Source organism: Chenopodium album, chromosome 14, assembly GCF_948465745.1.
Source record: "Chenopodium album chromosome 14, dcCheAlbu1.1, whole genome shotgun sequence".
Taxonomy (NCBI): domain Eukaryota; kingdom Viridiplantae; phylum Streptophyta; class Magnoliopsida; order Caryophyllales; family Amaranthaceae; genus Chenopodium; species Chenopodium album.
The window spans coordinates 8,512,412-8,534,068 of NC_137847.1; the positions used below are offsets into that span (position 1 = coordinate 8,512,412).

At 34.9% G+C, this 21,657-nt stretch overlaps 1 pseudogene; it reads right to left on the bottom strand.

Moving 5' to 3' along the window:
• Positions 1–1,153: 1,153 nt before the first annotated feature.
• LOC145577713 (anthranilate N-benzoyltransferase protein 1 pseudogene) lies at positions 1,154–8,992 on the bottom strand (annotated as a pseudogene).
• Positions 8,993–21,657: the final 12,665 nt, after the last annotated feature.

The following is a 21,657-nucleotide window of genomic DNA, read 5'->3' on the forward strand; positions in this document are numbered from 1 at the left end:
CGTCATCTTCCTGTTGAAGTTTTGAATAGAAATCTTACCACCATAAACACCAAGCCTCATGCCCTAACGCAACTACCACAATCACCACCACTATGACACCCCTGTTGTCGACAACCACCAGCAAGAAGGCATCCGTGGTGAGCATGGTACGACATCCTTTTTTTTTTAATTTTTTATTTTATTTTATAAATGGATGGCGATTTTCGAAATTTTTCAATAGAAATTGAAGCTCCAAGGGTAGCATTAATGGAGGAGGATAGCACCCCTTCCCTTTAGGGTTAACCATGCCCTTAATTTCACCTTTTTAACGTTGGGATTTCATTTAATTTAGTGGTGAAGCCGCCGTGATGTCATCGGTAGAAGATGATGGTTTCGGTGAAAGGCGAAGATGATGCAGGTGGTGTCGGTGGAATGAGGAGGTGATGCAGATGGTGTGGGCATGGTGGAATTGGTGGTGTCGGTGGAAGGAAGTGGGAGGTGTCGGTGGAAGGAAGGTTGAAGCTTCAATGGAATATTAATGTCTACTTTGATGACTAAGCAAGTGACCAAGCAAGTGACTAAGTAATGACTAAGCATGAGTAAATAGTGACTAAGCATAGATTGACAAAATTTGTTGATCTAATAGATCAACTGGGGCTCCCTCATCATTATATCAATGGTAACTCAGATTAAGAATATTAAATATCATGATCTACATACACAATACATGTAAAATTTGAAATATTGATCATGGCTTCATACAAGTCTTTCTTCGTAACCAGTTGATAGAATTGGCTGATTAACTTGATTAACAAGAATAATATATAACTTCTTAAATAAAATTCCTTTTTCATTGAATTTAAGAGCCAAAAGTATTAAGATACAAAAGCTCAATACACTTAAAACGATGAAACATTATGAATATTTAAAGGAAATGCTTTAATTCAAATGCCAAATTTATCCTCAAGAGTTAACAAAACTTAAACAAACCCAATTATTTCAAAGTGACTCATACCAATATTCGACCCACATGAAATAATAATTAGGATAATACAAATTTGGGGTGACCAAAATTGATTGCACCCAATTTAATCCACCTCCACACATTCCAACATCGTCTTGACATTAAAAATAATTAGCACAATCATAACCTAGCCATACTCTCCACATATGTTCATATTTTGGGAATAAATTTGAGCTCATTCAAACATTTCTCAAAGTGAAGCTTGTGAACTTTAAAAATATTAATGCTCAATAAAAAGCTACCATCCCTATTCGGGTTTGGACCCAAGAACCCTAGACCCTCGTATTTGATCCCACCATTTCCCAAAAATTTGGGCTGACCCCAACCAAAATCTGCTTTAGAAAAAGGAATATGAACCCAAGAGTTTATTAAAAAATTTGGACTTGTAACACTCTAGGGCCCACGAAGGACTACCACTGGTTTTGGTTGCGATTCCAGGTAATCAACAGCTAATTTCAAATATTCGATGTCTTTTGTTTTTTCTAATGCCTCGTGAATCTTACTCGCAATATACCATAACGGCTTGTATATGACATCTGTTAGATTTCGGGAAAACTCCTCAATCGAGTGTGTACCATTGATCATAATATATAGGGTTACAATCCTAGTCCTAATCTCGTTAGGAATCTAGTAAGATAAGTATACAAAATATATCAAAAATATATACAAAATATCCTAGCTCTGCGACAAATATTATCGTAAACTATAATATCTATCACACCCCCGCAGTCATAGCGGGAGGAGGTCGTACGCTAAGACTGGACCTAAATTCCAGAAATAATTCTCGTGGTAGGCCTTTAGTGAAAATGTCCGCAAACTGATATCTAGTAGGAACATGTAGAACCCGTACTTCCCCCAATGCAACCTTTTCTCGAACAAAATGAATATCCATCTCCACATGTTTTGTGCGTTGGTGTTGTACCGGGTTGCCAGAAAGGTAGATAGCACTGACATTATCACAATAAACTATAGTAGCCTGCCGTAGAGGACAATGTAACTCAAGTAATAAATTACGGAGCCAACACGCCTCAGAGACAACATTTGCGACGCCTCGATATTCTGCTTCTGCACTCGATTTAGACAAAGTATGTTGACGCTTTGATGACCAGGACACGAGGTTGTCCCCAAGGAAACAACAATAGCCCGAAGTAGAACGCCGGGTATCGGGACAACCTCCCCAGTCAGCGTCAGTGTAAGTAATCAATCGATGAGAAACAGTAGGATATAAATGTAAGCCGTGATCAATGGTACCCTGAACATAACGCAGAATGCGTTTCAATGCCTCATAATGAGGTTCCCGGGGATCATGCATAAATAGACACACCTGTTGTACCGCATAAGAAATATCTGGCCTGGTAAATGTGAGATACTGAAGAGCACCTGCTAAACTGCGATACAAAGTAGGATCCCGAAAAGGCGGTCCTGCATCTGCACTAAGTTTGGACTTAGTGTCAACTGGAGTAGCTGCAGGCTTACAAGAGGCCATACCTGCACGCTCTAAAATCTCCTGTGCATACTTTGCCTGTGAAAGTAGCATATAAGAGGGTTTGCGGGTCACCGCAATCCCCAAAAAATAACTCAAAGGACCCAAGTCAGTCATAGGGAACTCAGTTTGCAACTGAGAAATAATTCCAGTACGCAACCTGTCAGATGAGGTAGCTAAAATAATATCATCAACATATAAGAGCAAATATGCCATATCATCACCCTGCCGGAAAGTAAAAAGAGAGTTGTCACTCTTGGAAATGACAAAACCCAATTTGACTAGAAAATTTGCAAAGCGTTGGTACCAAGCTCTGGGAGCTTGTTTCAAACCATAGAGAGCCCTGCGGAGCCGACAAACATGAGTAGGAGCCCTCTGATCAACAAAGCCCGGAGGTTGATGCATATAAACAGTTTCCTGCAAATCACCATGTAAAAAGGCATTTTTGACATCTAGTTGATGTATCGACCACTTTTTAGCCAAAGCTAAACTGAGGACAGTACGAATAGTGGCCGGTTTAACTACCGGACTGAAAGTCTCATCACAATCCACACCTATCTCCTGCGACCTGCCATCACATACAAGACGAGCTTTGTGCCTTTCAAGGTCACCATTAGACTTATATTTATGTTTAAATAGCCACATACAATTAACAACATTCACCCCCGCAGGCCTAGGCACCAACTCCCATGTCCCTGTTTTAATTAAAGCACTATACTCATCATTCATCGCCGCATTCCAATTTTGGTCATTTAAAGCTTGCTTATAAGACTTTGGAAGGGGTGATTTGTGAGGATGTGGGCCCGAAAGAGGAACGGTAAGGTTACAATATTTCGGGTTAGGCTTAAATATTCCCCGTTGACTACGGGTTATAGGAGGCGATGGGGGTGGTGGTCGTGTAGGCTGTATGGGTGGGATGCCACGCATAGGCGGCGGTGTGTAAGTAGGTGGTGAGGGTGGGGCCGTAGGTGAGTCAGTGTGTCCACTGTTTGGTTGAGGAGTACGCTGCAAAGGTGAGTTGGGAGGGGTATGGGTTAATTGCTGGGCCGTATGTCTAAGGGGGTTATTTGGGCTTGTAGTGGAGCTAGATGGGCCTTTAGTTTGTGGGGTTGGGCTGACTGCATTGTGGGTTGGGGTGGCAGTAGGTGTAAGATGGCGAAAAATGGCATGAGTGAGTAAAGGAGACGACTCACTTTCACCCAAAAAATCATAAGATTTTAGACTAAATTTTTCCAAGTTTTGATATGGAAAGGTTGACTCAAAAGTAACATGTCTAGAAAAAATGATTTTATGAGTGTGAAGGTCTAAACACCTATAACCACGGTGATTTGGTGGATAACCCAAGAAAATGCAAGGAGCGGACCTAGGAGCTAATTTATTAGGAATAGTGGAGGAAAGGTTCGGAAAACAAAGACAACCAAAAACACGAATGTGAGTGTAGGAAGGTATGACTCCAAACAAGGCTTGAGCCGGAGTTATGTTTTTGAGAACCTTAGTGGGTAATATATTAAGAATATAAGTAGCCGTCTCAAGAGCATAATTCCAGTATGAAGGTGGTAAGGAGGCATGAAATAGCATAGTGCGCTTGATATTATTTAGAGTGCGGATCATTCTCTCGGCTTTCCCGTTTTGGGATGAAGTGTGAGGACAAGAGAAGCGGAAGACAATACCATGATCAATACAAAATTGTTTAAAGGGGTCGTTGTCAAATTCGCGACCATGGTCACTTTGAAAGGATTTTACGGGTCTTTCAAACTGTGTGTGCACATATTGTTTAAAGGCTAAGAATTTTTTAAAAGCTTGAGATTTATAAACAAGAGGAATGGTCCACACATAATGAGTGAAATCATCTAGGAGAACTAAGTAATATTTGTGACCACAAGTACTACGAATTGGAGATGTCCACAAATCAGCATGAATAATATCAAAAGCACAAGTAGTTTTGCTATTAGAGGAATAAAAAGGAAGTCTAGTATGTTTTCCAAGTTGACAAGAATTGCAAAAGGTGGAGACTTGCTCCTTATTACAATCAATAAAATTACTATTCCTAAGAAAATTTAAAGAAGGGGCTCCAAGGTGTCCTAGTCGATCATGCCATGTGGATGAAGAAACGGCTGTGAGGGAGGTGGCAAGGCAAGATGTTGGTGTAGTGGTAGTGACTGGATAGAGGTCGTCGTGGCTATTGCATCTCGTGATTATTTTCCCCGTGCGAAGGTCCTTCACAGAAAAACCATAAGGGTCAAATTCTATAGAAACCGAATTGTCAGAGGTAAATTTTCTAACTGAAATAAGGTTCTTAATAATTTGTGGGGCAAAGAGAACATCACGAAGGGCTAATTTGTTATCGGGAAAGGTTGTGTGACCATAACCAAAAATTGGAATACGATGACCATTACCAACTAAAATATGATTATTAGTGCTTAAATTAAACAAGGGTAAGAGAATACCAGAGTTGTTTGTCATGTGAGACGATGCACCGGAGTCCATATACCAACCGTCATTTGGATTTGCCAAAGTCATAGTTGAAAAAGCATTCCCGAGCTCTGTGGGAGTCATGAGTTGTCCGTGGGGCTGTTGGGTTGCCATGAAACTTTGCTGTTGGGCCGGTGCTTGTGAATATTGATGTCCTCTGATCTGGGCTTGAGGATATGGGTAAGGAGGCCTGACCCAGTTAGGTTGTGGAGACCACATAGGAGCCCAAGTATAACCATAAGGTAATTGGGCAGGTGGGCCGGCCCACTGATTTTGTGAAGGGGGGCCTTGAGATTGTGGTTGCTGTTGTTGAGCAGCGTTGGATTTGCTTGGAGCTTGGCCACGCCCCCTACCACGACCCTTGCCGCCCTTACCTCCTCTGCCGGAGCTCGTGCCGCGGCCAGACTGCCGACCATCACCGCCGCCGCCACCACGTGGTTGGCCTGACTGGGTGGCTTGGCTTGGAGCCGAAGAACACTCTCCTTGGTGTGCAAGGAAAGATTGTGCAGCTGGAGCGGATTCATTGGATCGCCGGGATTCTTCGAGAAGCAATCGAGACCTAGCTGTCTCGAACGAAGGAAGGGGTTCAGTCTGCTGAATCATTGTAGCCACGGTGTCAAAGTCCGTGTTAACAAGGCCCGAGACAAGCCGAATAACCAATTTTTGTTCCGACACGGGTTGATCGACGTTAGCTAATTGATCTTTGAGAGTCTTTAACTGACGACAATAAGAAGAGATGTCAGGGAAATTGGAAAGGTGCAAAGCGTTAAATTGATTTTCAAGATATACGGCTCTAGTGTTCTTGTTATCCTGAAAAATCGCTTTGAGTTTATCCCAAATTTGTTGAGCCGTTGCTCCCTTGGTTAGGATTGTATCAAGTAAATCTGCAGAAATTGTGCCATAAATCCAATTTTTCACTACCGAATCAAGTCGGTTCCACATAGCTTCAGAGATGTCCGTTGGTTTGGGAGTTTTGGGATCAATGTGGTCTAGAACATTGAAGGCATGAGCATGACACTCAAAGAGTTCTACCCAATTAGAGTATTGGACCTTTTCTCGATCAAGAATTAGCGGGATCGCATTCTTGATGTTGTTTACACCTAGTGCAGGATGAAACTCGGAGGTAGGAGGCTGTGGGGGCTGGGCACCATCACCATCCTTACTCATGGCGTGAGTTAATTAAGTAAACAGGGGAAGAAGAAACTATGGGATGCGTGAGAAAGTAGTAGGCAGAGAGCAATGAAAACAAAGAAAAAATTAAGAATAATGAAAAAGAAAAAATTGCGGAAGCTAGATCGATAACGTAGGCTGTGATACCATGTTAGATTTCGGGAAAACTCCTCAATCGAGTGTGTACCATTGATCATAATATATAGGGTTACAATCCTAGTCCTAATCTCGTTAGGAATCTAGTAAGATAAGTATACAAAATATATCAAAAATATATACAAAATATCCTAGCTCTGCGACAAATATTATCGTAAACTATAATATCTATCAACATCTTCTGCTTTCGCGATACAAGCCGTAAAAAAAACTAAGCTCCCAAAATACCATTTAGGCATGGTTGGATCGTCCTTTAATCTCGACCTTGCATCAATTGGTATGTAGAGCTTCACCGGCTGATCATTTGCTAGTCCGCGCACCTTGCATGAACTTCGCCACACATGCGCAGCTACCACCTCGAACGTACTTAGCATGTAGCCTTTTGATTCTGCCACCGGCATTGTCGCCTCGAGTTTTAAGGCTTCGACTAGAGATTTTGTAAGATTGAAGTGACCTTCGGTAGTTGCTGCCATATCACCTGGTTCAGAGTAATGATTTAATAATACATCTTATGTTAGTATGTTACACTGTTGTCAATATACCAATATTTAACTACATTGCTACACATTCCATGTAGGTTCGTTTCACTAAATCGGTTGTATGACACATTTGACTATTAAAATCTTTAGTCATATATTTGACAAAAAAATTGTATTAAAATATTTATTGAGACAAATCAAACAAAATCATAAATTGCTACATGGTGATAATAGTATTATAATACCATACTTCTTCTACTTCTTTTATTTTTTAATTTAAAAATATTCACGTATGACCGAGGCACATGTTACTTTGGTAGTTTAACTATTACAATACTTCCTATATTATTTAAGTGTTAAATTTTGACTAAAAACACAAATGCTGAGACAAAACTAGGGGTGTTCATAATTCGTATTAAAATCGAAATTTAATCCAATTCAAACTAATTCGGATTAGATCCGAACTTTAAATCGGATTGGATTGGATTGGGATTCTTTGAAAATTCGGATTTTCGGATCGGATTAATTCTAATTGAATCCGAAATAAATTAAAAACTAAATTGTAAAATTAAGCTTGTATGGATATGGACTTACTTTGTTATATGATTGGGCTTTTGAAGTTTAGCCCAAATACTTGCTATAAATAAATTAATGACTTTATGTTAACTATTTTGAAGACTTGTTGAACTACTTAATTTAATCATGATTTGAAGACTTGTATTAATATTAAGTCCCGGACAAATCCTATTTTTAAAATTGAATATTTATTTTTATAATCGTGATAGGCGCTAAAAATTAATGTATTTTTATTAGGATTTTTGGATCGGATCCAAATGACCGACTTTTTTAAATTTGGATTGGATCTGATAGGAAAATTTAAAACCGAATCATATTTCGGATCGGATCAAATTTTGCCTTAATTTAAACCAAATACCGAATAGACATATTTAGACACAATTTTGACCATTAAGATCTATAATTATTTATTACGACTATTAATAATATAGTCATTTGATATTATGAAAGTATTTACTGTGGTCTGTGGCACACTCCATCAAGGATTTTATTAACGCAACAATTTGACTTTTATACTATTCATATATATACTTCCTTCGTTTTTAACACTTGCAACACTTCATTAAAATGAAAATATTGTAATACTTGCAACACACTATATTTGGAATTTGTTTCATTTGGTAAAAGTTGATTATCCTTATTTAAAGCTCATGATCCACTTAATTATACTCTTAATGCCCTGTTCACTTCATCTTAAAAATATAATATTAAAAAAAAAATTCATTTCAGTAAAAATAATAATTTTAGTTCAGCAAAAATCAGTAACTTCAAAGAAAAAAACATAATAGAAAATCAGTAAAAATAATTTCAGTTTAGCAAAATAATTTCAATTCAGTAAAAATAATTTAATTTCAGCAAAAATAAGGTGAAGTGAAGAAGACATAATAGAAAACGAGCAACTATGTACGAAGTAAAACACATATTAAAAATTAAAATACTTATAAATTTATAATGAACTAACCTTTGAAGCCGTTTGGTCGCAAGGGTGGTAAACTTGGCTCATACTCCAAATGTTGGAACTTGACCTGTGATGGGTTACGCGGAGCAAGCTGACGGATAGTCGTCCGGTCGAAGACGGGTGCAACGGGGATGTCAAGTCCCCGTATAAACCTTGAAAAATAGTTGATAATGTAGGCATGTGCAGTACCATCAGCAACATGGTGATGTGAAGCAACACCCATGGCTACACCCCCGCACTCGAAGCGAGTGGATTGAACCATAAACAAAGGAAATGAGGACAACCCCTTGGGAGTAATCACACGTAGGAATCACCATCTTCCGGATCTCACCGTAGTTAGGCTCACCATCATCAAGATCAGTAATCTCATGGGCTGTTTCGGCATTAATGAACAAGGCCCCCTTCTCATTGCAATCGATTTCAATCTCAACACCATTCTCTTCGTTCATCTTTAGTCTACCCGCCAAAGGGTAGAATGGGACTAAAACTTTACTTAGACACCATATTAAAAATTGTGTATCAAGAAATTGTGAGGTATGATTCTTTTTTATGTCTTGTGCATGGTAAACGTACAAAACAGAAGTATGTGAATAAGGCATACGTACAACCATATCTAGGCGTGAGAGCCTAATACTTTCACTAGGCGTCTCGCTTTCGGGACACACCATGGTGCGCTCATTCACCTTCAAGCTCATCTTTCTTCTATTCTATTTTAAGTTTTTTGGTTTATGAGTATTAGGGTGTATGGTGGCTAAGAAAGAAGTTTGGGGTGTTTGAAAAGGTTGGCTATTTGCCTTTTATAATAATCCCTTTGTCTCCAAACAACTTTAACTTTACTAGTGAGTTCTCATTAATCTATACACGCAGTTGCCTGAAAGAAAGTATTAATCTATAAGGGTGTGTTCTGTTCACCTTACTGGATCTGCACTTATTAGATTTTATTGAACTTATTGAAATTTATTAGACTTAATTGAATTTATTAGAACTTATTAAATCTTATTGAAACTTATTGGACTTGATTGGACCTTATTATTATTACTATTATTATTGAAACCCCACAGCTAGCACGTTTTATAGCTAACTTTTTACCACGCGGTGTCGTGTGCTAGTATTTTGGGTATTAAACATCGGCATAATGTTATTCGGGATACCCTTGTTGATATTTGTTACATATCTGGGATTTCAGTAAGAAAAGAGGTTGACATAGGATTGTCTGGAGAGAATGATGGGGCCCTCAGACCTGCCGATGTGTTACTTTACTCTTGGGATCGTGGTCGTGATGTATGTGTCGACTTCATAAGATCTTCTCCTTAGTCACAGACAGGGCTAGTTGACTTTGTTCCTGGACGGGTTGTGGCTGATGCAGCTAATCGGAAGCGGGTTAAGTATGAAGCCCGTTGTCAAGCGAATGGATATGGTTTCATTCCCTTGTCCTTTTCTTCTCTTGGGGAATTAGAAAAGGAGACTGTTACGTTGGTGAAGCGGGTTTAGAGGTTCTCGACGACACAAGACATTGGGGCTCGTACGGCAGCTCATATCTTCACTAGGGTAGGCTTTGCAATAGCTAGAGGAGTGGGAGCCCATATTGTATCTCAGTTTCCCACTAATTTATTGTAGGTTGTATGAATTTTGTTTTTGACATATAATAATAATAATAATAATAATAATAATAATAATAATAATAATAATAATAATAATAATAATAATATACATACCCTAAAATTATATATACAAATTAAAGTACATGGAAAATAATACTGTAATAATAAAATAATTACGAAATTAAATGGTATTATTAGTACTACCTTCGTTTCATATTATTTGCAACAATGTGACATAAAGTAGAGAGGAAAAATGTCTAATCGTTGCAAATAATATGAAACGGATATATATGATAAATCAAGTTGGGTAGCTAGTAAATGCAAAGTATAAAACTTACTCAAAAAGGAAACGTGTCAACTAAAAAATTTTCTCAAAAGGAATACTTGTCAACTAAAAAAACGGAGGTAAGTATAATATATATGATACATAAAATATAATACTTTTTATTAAAAAAAAAGTACTTATTTAATATAACCTTATTATAATTTTTTGGAACTTATTATCAGGATTTATTTAACATATTAGAACTTATTGAAGTTATTGGACCTTATTGTAAATTATTTGAATTTATTTGAATTTATCTGAATTTATTAGGCTTAAATTTTATTTTATAAGGTAAAGAGGACATGCCTTTAATACTACATATAATATTTGAGTGTAACCCTAATTTTTCCATAATTACTACTATGAATGCTTTTTGTTTGTTTGTTTGTTTTGGAGACTATCATTAATGCCGAGCTATGATTTGGTTTAATTATATTAGGCTCACATATATTTATTTTATGAAATGAAAAACATTGACATGTGATTTGATAAGATAGGCGGATATTTTCTTAAAAAAGAAAGATAGGAGGATATGTGATTGACATTAATTAATAAGAGTACTCATTTACAAAATTATTACTTTCCCGCCCTCTAAAAAATGAGGTTTTGTATGCTTATTATATTAATTAATGAAAGTCTAATATGTTGATGTGAGCATAGGAAGTGGAATTTCAGTATAGATATATAGCAAGATATAATTCTCCCAAAATGAGTTGCTTGCCAAGTTCAAGTCCCCTTATGTTGATGAAATTTTCATGAGTTTTTATAACTTCTTGTGCTCAATCAAATCAATCATGTTACTCAATTTGTGCTCAATCAAATCATGCTACTCAATTTTTAGGATGTGCTGTGAGACCGTGACAATATTTCGATCCTATTTGAATATCTAGTGTTTAGCGATTTGTATTAAGCTTATTTTACTTTGTTTGTGTACAAATTGTAGAATAGTTATTTGATTATAGCTTTAATTTTTCATTGAGCAAAATGACCATAAGAATATGGGTGTCGGGAATAATTAATTAAATTCAATGATATGAATCTGATCTGTTTGGCACATTTAGGTTGTTGGGAATTAAATAGATTCAATTATATGAATTATATTAAACTTGCGACTTATAATTTACAAATAAATGAAGCAACCAAAAAAATCCTAATATGCTATACAAAAATACGGATTACAGTGGTGACAGATCCACATGTTCACTATTTAGTTGAACCCATACTGATTCAAAAAAAAAAAAAAAAAAACAACTAATTAAACTATCTCCAATGGTGAGACTCAAATGAGTATTTTTAAGAGGGAAAGAGTATTTTTTGCAGTGTATACCAATAAGTTGGTATCTAAACTTAGCAATTCCAAAAGAAAGTTGCTAAGTTTAGATACTCAACTTTGAGTCTCATTTGACAAAAAGTATGAGGCTCTTGTCAATATTTTAATATATTTTGTAATTTATTTAAGTTTTACCTTTTTTTTAAATTTTTTTTTAATCTTTTAATATTTGATATTAAAAAAGAAATGGATTTGGTGGGCCATAAATTGAGAGTGACATTTGTATATTTTTAGGGAGTCTCACAATTGGGAAATTAGACTTCACATGAGTTGCTAAATTGAGAAGTGGATATGATATCACCATTGGAGGTAAAAAACAACTCATTTTGTATTTCAAAACTCAAATTTAAATCTCACCATTAGAGATGGTCTTATTGGACTGTTGAAGAGGTTTGGGATTCGAATTCTACCTAGACTACAAAAATCGTAAGGATTGATGTTTGATCAGGGTTTACCTTACCATAAAAAAAAATAATGGGTCCAAAAAAGAATTGTTTAACTTTTTTTTAGAGTAAAAAGTACTCAGTCTTCGTAGATTACAACGCATATGCATGCTAGCAATAACTACATTACAGTTTACTTCCTTTGTTTTTTTTTTTTAATTGTACTATTTGGACTTTAACATTATTTACACATGCAACCTGCTTTGGCTATATTTTGTACTTAATCCGTAAGGAAAAAACATAGTCATATGAATTCTAGTTAAATTCGTCTCAATATCTACTATTTAAATATTAAATTTTTGAAAAATAATAAACATAACCCTTAAGGCTATGTATAAGAAACTAAAAAAGGAAATATTAAGGTTAAATTTACATTAATCTCACCGATTTGCGTGTGTTTTTGTCATGAATTTCCAACTTAATTCCATTTTAAAAAGTATATTTAATGTTATACATAACCCTAAGGGCTATATATATCATTACCCTAAATTTTTTATAATTTTTACTTATATGTATATAAAGATATCAATGGCTAATTTTTTTGTATTGATAAGCGTAAAATGACAAATAGTGTAATTTTTTTTTTTGAAACAAATCAATTTATTAATAAAAAGCCATCTGGCATCCACAAATGAAAACTAAATTAACAAATACATAAAATTGAATCAAATTAGGGTTTCTTTCATCAAAGCTTCGATCGTTGAAAAGATCTTGCACTGTGGTACATCTCTCGCACACATTGCTGGAATATACAGTCTTTTCAGAGAGACAGTCTAACGATTCATGGTAGCCGTAAGGATGATTTTCATCTAATTCGCCTGAATGCATTTGAAAATTTGACAATCGTTGCGATCCTGAACAAATCTTTACCAAAGAACTGACAATAGGGCAAAAGATGATTATTTTATTGATGAACCCTAACACACAAACAAACCCTAAACATAAACAAACAACTAAACTAACAAAAACTAACGACTCCATCATAGGGAGACACTCCATCATAGGGAGACGGACGAGACTACATTTTTGTAGAAACCCTAGAAGAGAGGAGGAGAGAAGTGGAGAGGATAGGAGAGTTATACGTGACAAATAGTGTAATTAAAAAACATTAAGAAAGTAATTTTATCGAAGGTCGTGGATTTGACTCTCCTAGCTTTCATTTTTCAACTCGTTATTTTGATCGCATTACCCAAATGGTATCAAATCCTAATAACCACAAAAATTTGATCACATTGAGCAAGATTTTTTTGTTAATTCTTGTTAAGGTGAGACTGATGATGTAATAGCTTTTTTCTAAACTTAAAGGCTTGTCAGATTAAAGTTTGAGTTATTTTTTTTTTTATTTTTCTTCTTCTTTTTTGGCAATATATTTTACATGTGCATAGACACCAAAAAAAATCTCTTCAAATAAATCTATAGCACCATATAAAGAGAAAGGGTTTCTTGGATGATAAATTTGCTTTTTCTCAAAATGCTCTTCTCAATCTGCAAAATTACCACTTTTATCTACAATTAAAAATTAAAAATTATTTTTTTTAAAAAAAAAATTACCTATCTTAACTATCCTATGATAATTGCTTCATTTCTTCCACATAAACTCCTTCTAAATTTGCTCATTTATGGTGTTTTTGTTCTTCTTCTTTCTTTCTTACTCTTATAGTTAATATTATATCTGTATTATTAGTTTCACAACTCCTGATACACATGGCTGTTTTTTTTTTTTTAATTTTATTTTGAGATGCTTTTAGGTTGATGGTAGGCGTTAGTTATTTTTTTAATTTTTTTTAATGTCCTTCTAATTTCTTATATGGTACACGTATAGCGTGTATCTCTTAGCTTGTTCCAATAAAGAAACAACCATCATTGCCTAATTTGGTCCGGTTCGCATAATGGATTAAAGAATTACTTGAATATATTTTTTTTACCTAGTCCATTATCATTTCCAAAGTCATTTTATCCATTTGAATAGCCCAAACACTTTTTCTATAGCGTAAATATACAAACTTTACCCCATTTTTTTTTTCAATAATTGCAGCTCAAAACCAAGCAAATCTAATTTCCAAGTCTCAATAAATTTATTTAAATATTACATGGTTGGATATCTCTTGAAATAAGCTTTCCAATGACATATCATAATCCCAATTCCGATTGAAAACGAATGAGATATGAACAATATATTAAATTCGGTCCAAAACTGACAATCTTACACTATTTTGTCCATATCTTTTAATACTATCTCATTTATTATTTTAATTAGCCTTTTAGGCAACTTTTGCCAAAACGTAACAAGTTATGTGCAACAAAAATAAACTTTTCTTTTATAGTAATTTTTTTGTGTATAATTACTACAACACCCCTATAAAAATTTCTCAAACTCAATTAACATACTACCTCCGGAACATATTATATGCAACTTTTTCCAAAAACAGAAATTTCACATTAGATGCAACCTTCCCATTCTTTCCTTTTTTAGTAAATATTTTTTTAATGAAATTACTCAAATACCCTTACTCAAGATATCATAAACACAATTAAACAACTAAATCAGAGTTTATTAGAATAATAGTTTAACTTAATTAACATAAATTTTCTTACCCAATCCAATTCACCCAAAACAAAATCCAATTAACAATCAATCTAAACTCAAAAATTTCATTCAACTTCCATCCATGTTCATCTTTCATAACTCCTCCGACCACCACCGTCAACTTCACCGGCCACCACCACCTTCAAGATTCTCGCTTTTACCTCCGCACCACCTCCTCCAACCACTGTCCACAATAGCAGCAACAACAAAATATCAGCCGCATCCACCACCACAATCGACACCAACAATAACCACAACCACTTCCCAACGCAATCCCCTACTCCACCGCACATACCTTCGCCCACCATTCACACCTCACCTAGCACCGATCCAACACCAAACCGCCGCACACCGTCGTCAATCGCCCCTGCTCTCTCTCTCTCTCTCTCTCTCTCTTTTTCTCTCTCCTTCTCTTAATTAAATCTTTAAATCTAATGGTTTAGGGGTGCTAGGCTTGTATGGGGTGTTTTAGGAGGTTTTTGGGGGTGGGTTTAGGGGATTTTCAAGTGGTGGAAGGTTTTGACTAGTTTAGGGGGTTTTTAGGGTGGGTTCGACGATGGTTAGTCAGGGTGAGTGGTGGTGTGGGTTCAGGGTGTTTTAGGGTGATTAAGGGTGGGTTTAAGGTGGATTTGGGTGAGTGGAAGATGATTTTTGGTGTTTTGGGGTGCGTGGAGGTGGTTTCAGGTTGGTTTAGGGGTGGTTTCGGGTGAGTCGGGTGGTTTTGCAGTGGTTCAGGGTGAGTGGAGGTGGTTTCGGTTTGGTTTTGTGGTGGTTCAGGGTGAGTGGTGGTGCCGATGAGGTTGCGGTTAGGGTACGACGGTAGCTTAATGGGGTGACTATTGTTGGTGGTGGTGGTGGATAATTATCTCCATTCTCTCTCCTACCCTTAATTACATACTCTTTAATCCATTAAATAACTATTATGAAATTTTGTCTTGGGTCCCGTAAAAGCTACAAAGTTGCATATAATATGATCCAAAGGTAGTATTTATTAACTCGGTAATATTAAGTGTCAAACTACTTTAATTTAACTAATGATTCCCATCCCACCTTAACATAAATACATTAACCCAACATCATTCATCATTTTAACTCTTTAAAAATATCATCTCCTTCACTTCATCTCCTTTGACCACCACCAACACCACTATCACCGCTCACATATAACCACCCCCATCCCACCACTGTTTAGCTTACCCGACTGCCACAACCACACTCGTACATCCCTGACCATCCACCACCAAATTCCCTTTAACCTCCACCAGTGTCTCCCGACCACCACCTTAACACCTCTGGCCACCACCACGACCCCACATGGAATGATAACCCAGGACGACTTCGACCATCATGAAGCCTCACGTCGCGTGTTGTCATTGGCTTCTTCTTTTTCTTATTTTTTTTTTATCTAGCATCATTATTAAAATTTTAATTAAGGTTGAAGGTTTTATGATCTAGAGGTTTTATGGTCAAATTTAAACCAAATAAAGCAAAAATTATTGGTGTGAAGGTAATAATTTGCCTTTCTAATCTTTTTGTTCATAATTTTAGGGTGGTTGTGGTAGCTAGGGGTACAGGGAAGGAGGGTGCTAGTGGTTTCGGTTAGGGAGGGTGGGCGGGTGGTGGTGGTTTTAGTGAGTGAAGATGGGTGCGGTGGTGGTGATTAACTATGCTGATGTTGGTGGTGGTGGGGTGGTAGGTGGTGGCGGCTGACAGGTTGTGTTGGTGAGAAAGTGGGTGGTGGTGGTTGTACTAAATTTATTAATTATCTGATTTTCTCTCTTTTACCCTTTAATCACATACCCTTTGTTGTTTTGTTGAACAACTATTAGTAAATTTTGTCTTGGGAAACGTGTAACTAATTTTGTTGCACAAAATAAGAAACGGAGGTAGTAAGAAAATGATATTGATCTGAATCTAAATGTGTTGAAAATTATAATAGACTTTTAGAGCTTTAATTTCCAACAATATATTACTTACCTAAATTTGAGTTCGAGATCACAATAGTAGTGATTACATGTGTTGGAATAAAGAAAGGAAATTCAAAAAAGTCAAATATGGGCTCCCGATTGGCAAGCACTGCCCAACCGGGCGCGAGAAGACGTCTGGAAAAAGGGAGTGTCCGCCCGACCGGACGCGAGAGCAACCCAGGTTTAGTTGGGTGCTCGCCCGACCGAGCGAGCTCCACCCGATCGAGCGCGAGTTTGTCCGTTGGACTCCAACGGCTCCCTTGAATTCCTCTTCTTATTTAATTCCTTGTAACCCCCCCTCTCCCAAATTTATGAGGATATTTAAGGTACCCTTATCACCCTTATTAATGTTGGAGATTTTTCTATGTTCTTTCATATTCTTTCATCCATCATTATAAATAGAAGAATCATTTTTGTGATTTTGACACACTTGAACATAACCTTCAAACACAAGCTTAAACACATATTCTATATTGCGCATAAGTTATTTAGCTCCAACCTTCCACTCAAAAACCTATAAGTGCCTTTGAGTGGAAGTGGTGTGTTAACCTTAGGGAACGTGCTGGCGAATACAATTGTGCACCCCGGTTGCGCTGTAATTTCGTTTTTAAGTCCGTGAATTTGTTTCACGACACACCATACTCTTTCCATTGTCATAAGATCAACTTTTCGATCTTATTGTTTAATTCTTATTGTAGCCTTGAAATACCTCTTTATTTTACAACAATTTGAAAACGAAATTATTATTTTAATGGCTACTTATTGGGTATTGAACACAAGATTAAATGTGTAAAGAAAAATGGTTTTTGAAAGAAAAATTCTGTTCACGTTTTTTTGGGAGCAGTCCTGAAGATGGCCCCCGACCGAAGGTCATTTGTTGTCGGTTTTGGTTGAAATTTTGGGGGCTTGTTCGGGATATATGAGGATTTATTTTCAATGGTTGGATCGTTGATAGTAGCTCACTGCATGTTTGGGAGTTATGGCTTCAAAGTTGAGCTGCATTTTTTTTGGAGAAGATATTTTGGAGTTATGGCTTTAAAGTTATGCTTATTTTCAACACTTGAATTAATTTAAGTGAGAACCTTTCTAAACTAATTTTAATTTGATTATGCTTAGCTTTTCATTTTAATTCTAATAATTATCTTGACAAATATATGAGTTGTGATTTTTTGGCATTATAATGTTGGATGATTATTTTGTCCATAATATATTATTTGTTACATGATTATTAGTTTATAGACTAAAGTATAATCCATGCTATATATATATTACATGGTATGATTATTTCTATGTCTTTGTTCTATGCTTGTGGTTTGAACTTTGTACTTAGAAATATGTTAATTGGTTTTATTTACCAATTTGTTGGTTTTTTTTTTTTTTTTTTTTTTTTTTGAACATATGTATTGTTTTGTTCATTGAGAAAGTATATGTTAGGGCTACTGTTTTAGATCAATTTCTATTAGCAATATGGTGAGTACGTAATTTTTACATGTATTTGTTGATAGATAACTCATGGTTAATATTTAAGACTTGTTAATTTGTAGGTTTTATAACCTTTACCATGAATCTGATGTTACATTTAGTATGTTATCAAAGACTATTATTTTTAGCAAATTTATATGTTGATATATATGTCTTGCTTTGTGAAACTTTCATGCTCATAATGCTTACTTTGCATACTTCTTTTCAAGAACTTGTGTAAATTCTACCAATTTATAAAATATGAGAAGTTTTTGAATGAGAATTATATGATTATTTTGTGAAGAGTCATATGTGTATTTTTCTTTATAGGAGAACATCAGTATGGTTGTTGTTTTGTAACTCCTAGTTGTGCAATAAACCTATAGTTCTTGTTGGAAAATACATGACTATTTCTATTGATTTTATTCTTGAAATTATTTTGGTGATTATTTTTGATATTTTAGTGTGTTAACTAAGCAATGTTAACCTTGTGATGAATTTTTGAATTATGATAATGTTTGAATTATTTTTAATTCAATGGTTAGATTATTTTATTTCACTAGTGTCATCTTAAGAGAGAGTTTTCAAGACTTATTAATTCTTATTGCATGTGTTTGTTCATTTTTTGCTCTTATTACTTGGTTCATCAATTTGGTTTTGTATTGGCATTTGTTTAAAGAATCATTATCGATTTCTTTATATTTCTAAAGTAATTCTTTAGAATTTTATTTCTTTTGATGCTATGTGTAGTAAATCTCCACATGATGCCAATATGATTTAAGTAAAGAACATGAATCCAAGTATACTTCAATAGCTCAAAATACTTAGTGGATGCACAATCACTACAAGTGGTGGTCATTGGGTTTTTCATCTATTATCGCAAAGGTATATTATTAGAGGTACCATGGAGGTATGTTCATATATTCTTTTCTCCATAATCAATTATGTTTTGTTTTTAGACTTAACTTTGGCATGTGGGGGTTATGATTCTATGAGTGTATATAATTTTATAGTAGGAATTTAGTCCTTATATGCCCATGTGAAAGGAGTAGAGTTTACCATGTCTAATTTCAATACTTAGTTAAAGCTTTCTATCGTCCAAGGTGGGGGAAAAGTATAATATAAGAATAAGTGTTGGACTCAAAGTCTTGGTTTGTTTGTTATCTTAGTTTTGCTTTTTAAGCAATTGATTGTATGCTCCATGACTTTGTATATGATTGTTGGATTATCTCCATATACCACAATATTTGACATCCTTTACTATAATAATTCGTTTTTAGCAACTTTATGCATCATGTCATGCTTAAGTGACAAGTGATTGGCTATGCATATTGGAATTCTCATGTCTCTTGATTGCTATATTTCCATCTATATATTTATTTTGTTTATTGCGTAAACAAGTTGACTATAAGAGGAATAAGAAGCATTAATATTAGATCTCTCTATTATTTGATGCAAAGCATGAAAGTGACTACTTATGCTAGAGACAATTATTTGTTTGCCTTTATTTGTTGTTTTGATATCTTTATGTTTGGAGAGTGTTTCCTTAATTTAATGAATTAATGACGTGAGTGATTGTTTACCTTGGAAGAAACTGTTGAGGATGCGTTAGATCATTTCTAACATGCTTAGAGTTCTCCTATCTTTTTTATGGAGTGTGTTTCCTAATATTTCTTCTAAAGTTGTTTCAATGTCAATTCACTAAGTGTTGTTGGAAGTGTTCAAGGCTAAACTTGTGAGTAAAGGTTACTTTATTTTTTTTTGTCTTAATGGAACAATGTAGGTCTTACTTTGATGGTTTATTTATATTGGATATTTGTCCTTGATGATAAGTTTTCCTCTAGTGGTTGAAGTTTGTTAAGATTTCTAAGTGGTGACTTAAGTGAGTTGGTTGGGGTTTCATGTTGAAGATAAGAAATGTGAGTTGAAAGTTCAAGTGAGAGTTGACTTGAGACTATTACCTAGGAGGTGGTATAAGAGTTTTGTTAGTACCGTACCTTGTGAGAATCTAATACTTGTTCTAATACTTGTGATTAAGTTTGCTTCTCACTACTTGCTTCAAGGTAATATATTTTTGTGTTATTTCTACAATGTGAGTGTGGTGATGTTGAGAATCACATGTGTAATTGTATTTAATAACTTTCTTGAACTTCCTAATCTTTCCAATTTATTAAGCAATTTTTCATGAATTTGAATATGACATGTGTTTTATTATTTTGAGAATAATAATTATTATTATTAGTTTTTGGTTTTTCCAAAGTGTCATACATGTTTCGTGATTGGAAAGTTTTATGCAATGATATGATATTTGTTGTTCATGTCATCTTTTGAGTGGAACATGTTTTGTATTAACATGAATTATGTATACTTTAAAAAGGTCTTAAAGTATGTTTTGAGTAGAGTATGCTAATACATTTAACAATGTGATAAATAGTGACATGCATTGCATTTGATTTTAACATAGCATATATTTGTGAAATGATTGTAGTGCAATATTTACAAATTTTATTAGTGGATGACTTATCATTGTTTAATTTTGCTTCATATTTTACTAAGTATCTTTTTTGGTACAAATATTGTGAAATACACTAGTTTTCGGGAAAAGTTGTTCAAAAATTTTCGAAAGGCAAGCGTTGGAGACTGGTGGTTGATGAAATATGTTCACTAATGCGCGAGCTATGTTATTTTCAAGGATTGGACTTGATTGAATAAGTGTTTGAAATTTTCAAGTTTTGGGTTGCCTTGTTACTTTATTCATCTAATGGCGAATGTGACAAATTTTTCTAAACCATTTGTGCAAATTAAGTTGATGTTAGTAACATGCTAGTTTTTCTTATTGGAAAAATATTCTAGCAAAAATAATTGTGCACTATGGTAAGGAAATTTAGGACATGTAACAATCCTTGATAAATTGTGGAAATGTCGAGGGGAATAGGCTTTAAGCTCAAGTAGAAAGATTAAAAGCATTACTTTTCTATCCCTATCACTACTACAAAAATAAGCAAAGAGACCCGTTGAAATATCCTTTACAAACCGCCTATCAACGGGTCTCTATCTAAGGGGTCTGTCAGATAAACAGACCGCCTTTATGGATGGGGTCTGTTTTTAAAAGAAAAAAGACCCATTATGCAAAACGCCAGGTTTGTTAGATTACTTCTTTTAGAATAAATTATTAAGGATAAGAGACCCGTTGTAAAATAAATAGGGTATGTTTGCTAGATAAAACAAACCCGTTAAAAGAGAAATAAGGTCCTTTTTGAAAATTAAATTCAAACCCTATATCAAAAATATGGGGTCTCTTTGATTTTTTTTAAATATTTAATTCATTAATCTGAAAGATTCGTTCTTCACCTAACAGGTCCGTTAGCATACCTTTAATTTTTTTTTAAATTAATAAAATATCTAAATGGCTTTTTTTTTTCCCAGCAATTATTTCTTCAATAATTACCTGTTAATTTTCTTTTAAAACTAACCTGCATAATATGTAATTCAATAAAATTTCTTGACAAATAAATTTGTAAACCTACTTCATATATAATTCAATCAATCCCATTATAAAAAACGCACCCATATAATTTTGTGCCACCCACAACTACACCATTACCCAAAAAAAAAAAACAAAAAAAAAAAAAAAAAAAAAAAAACT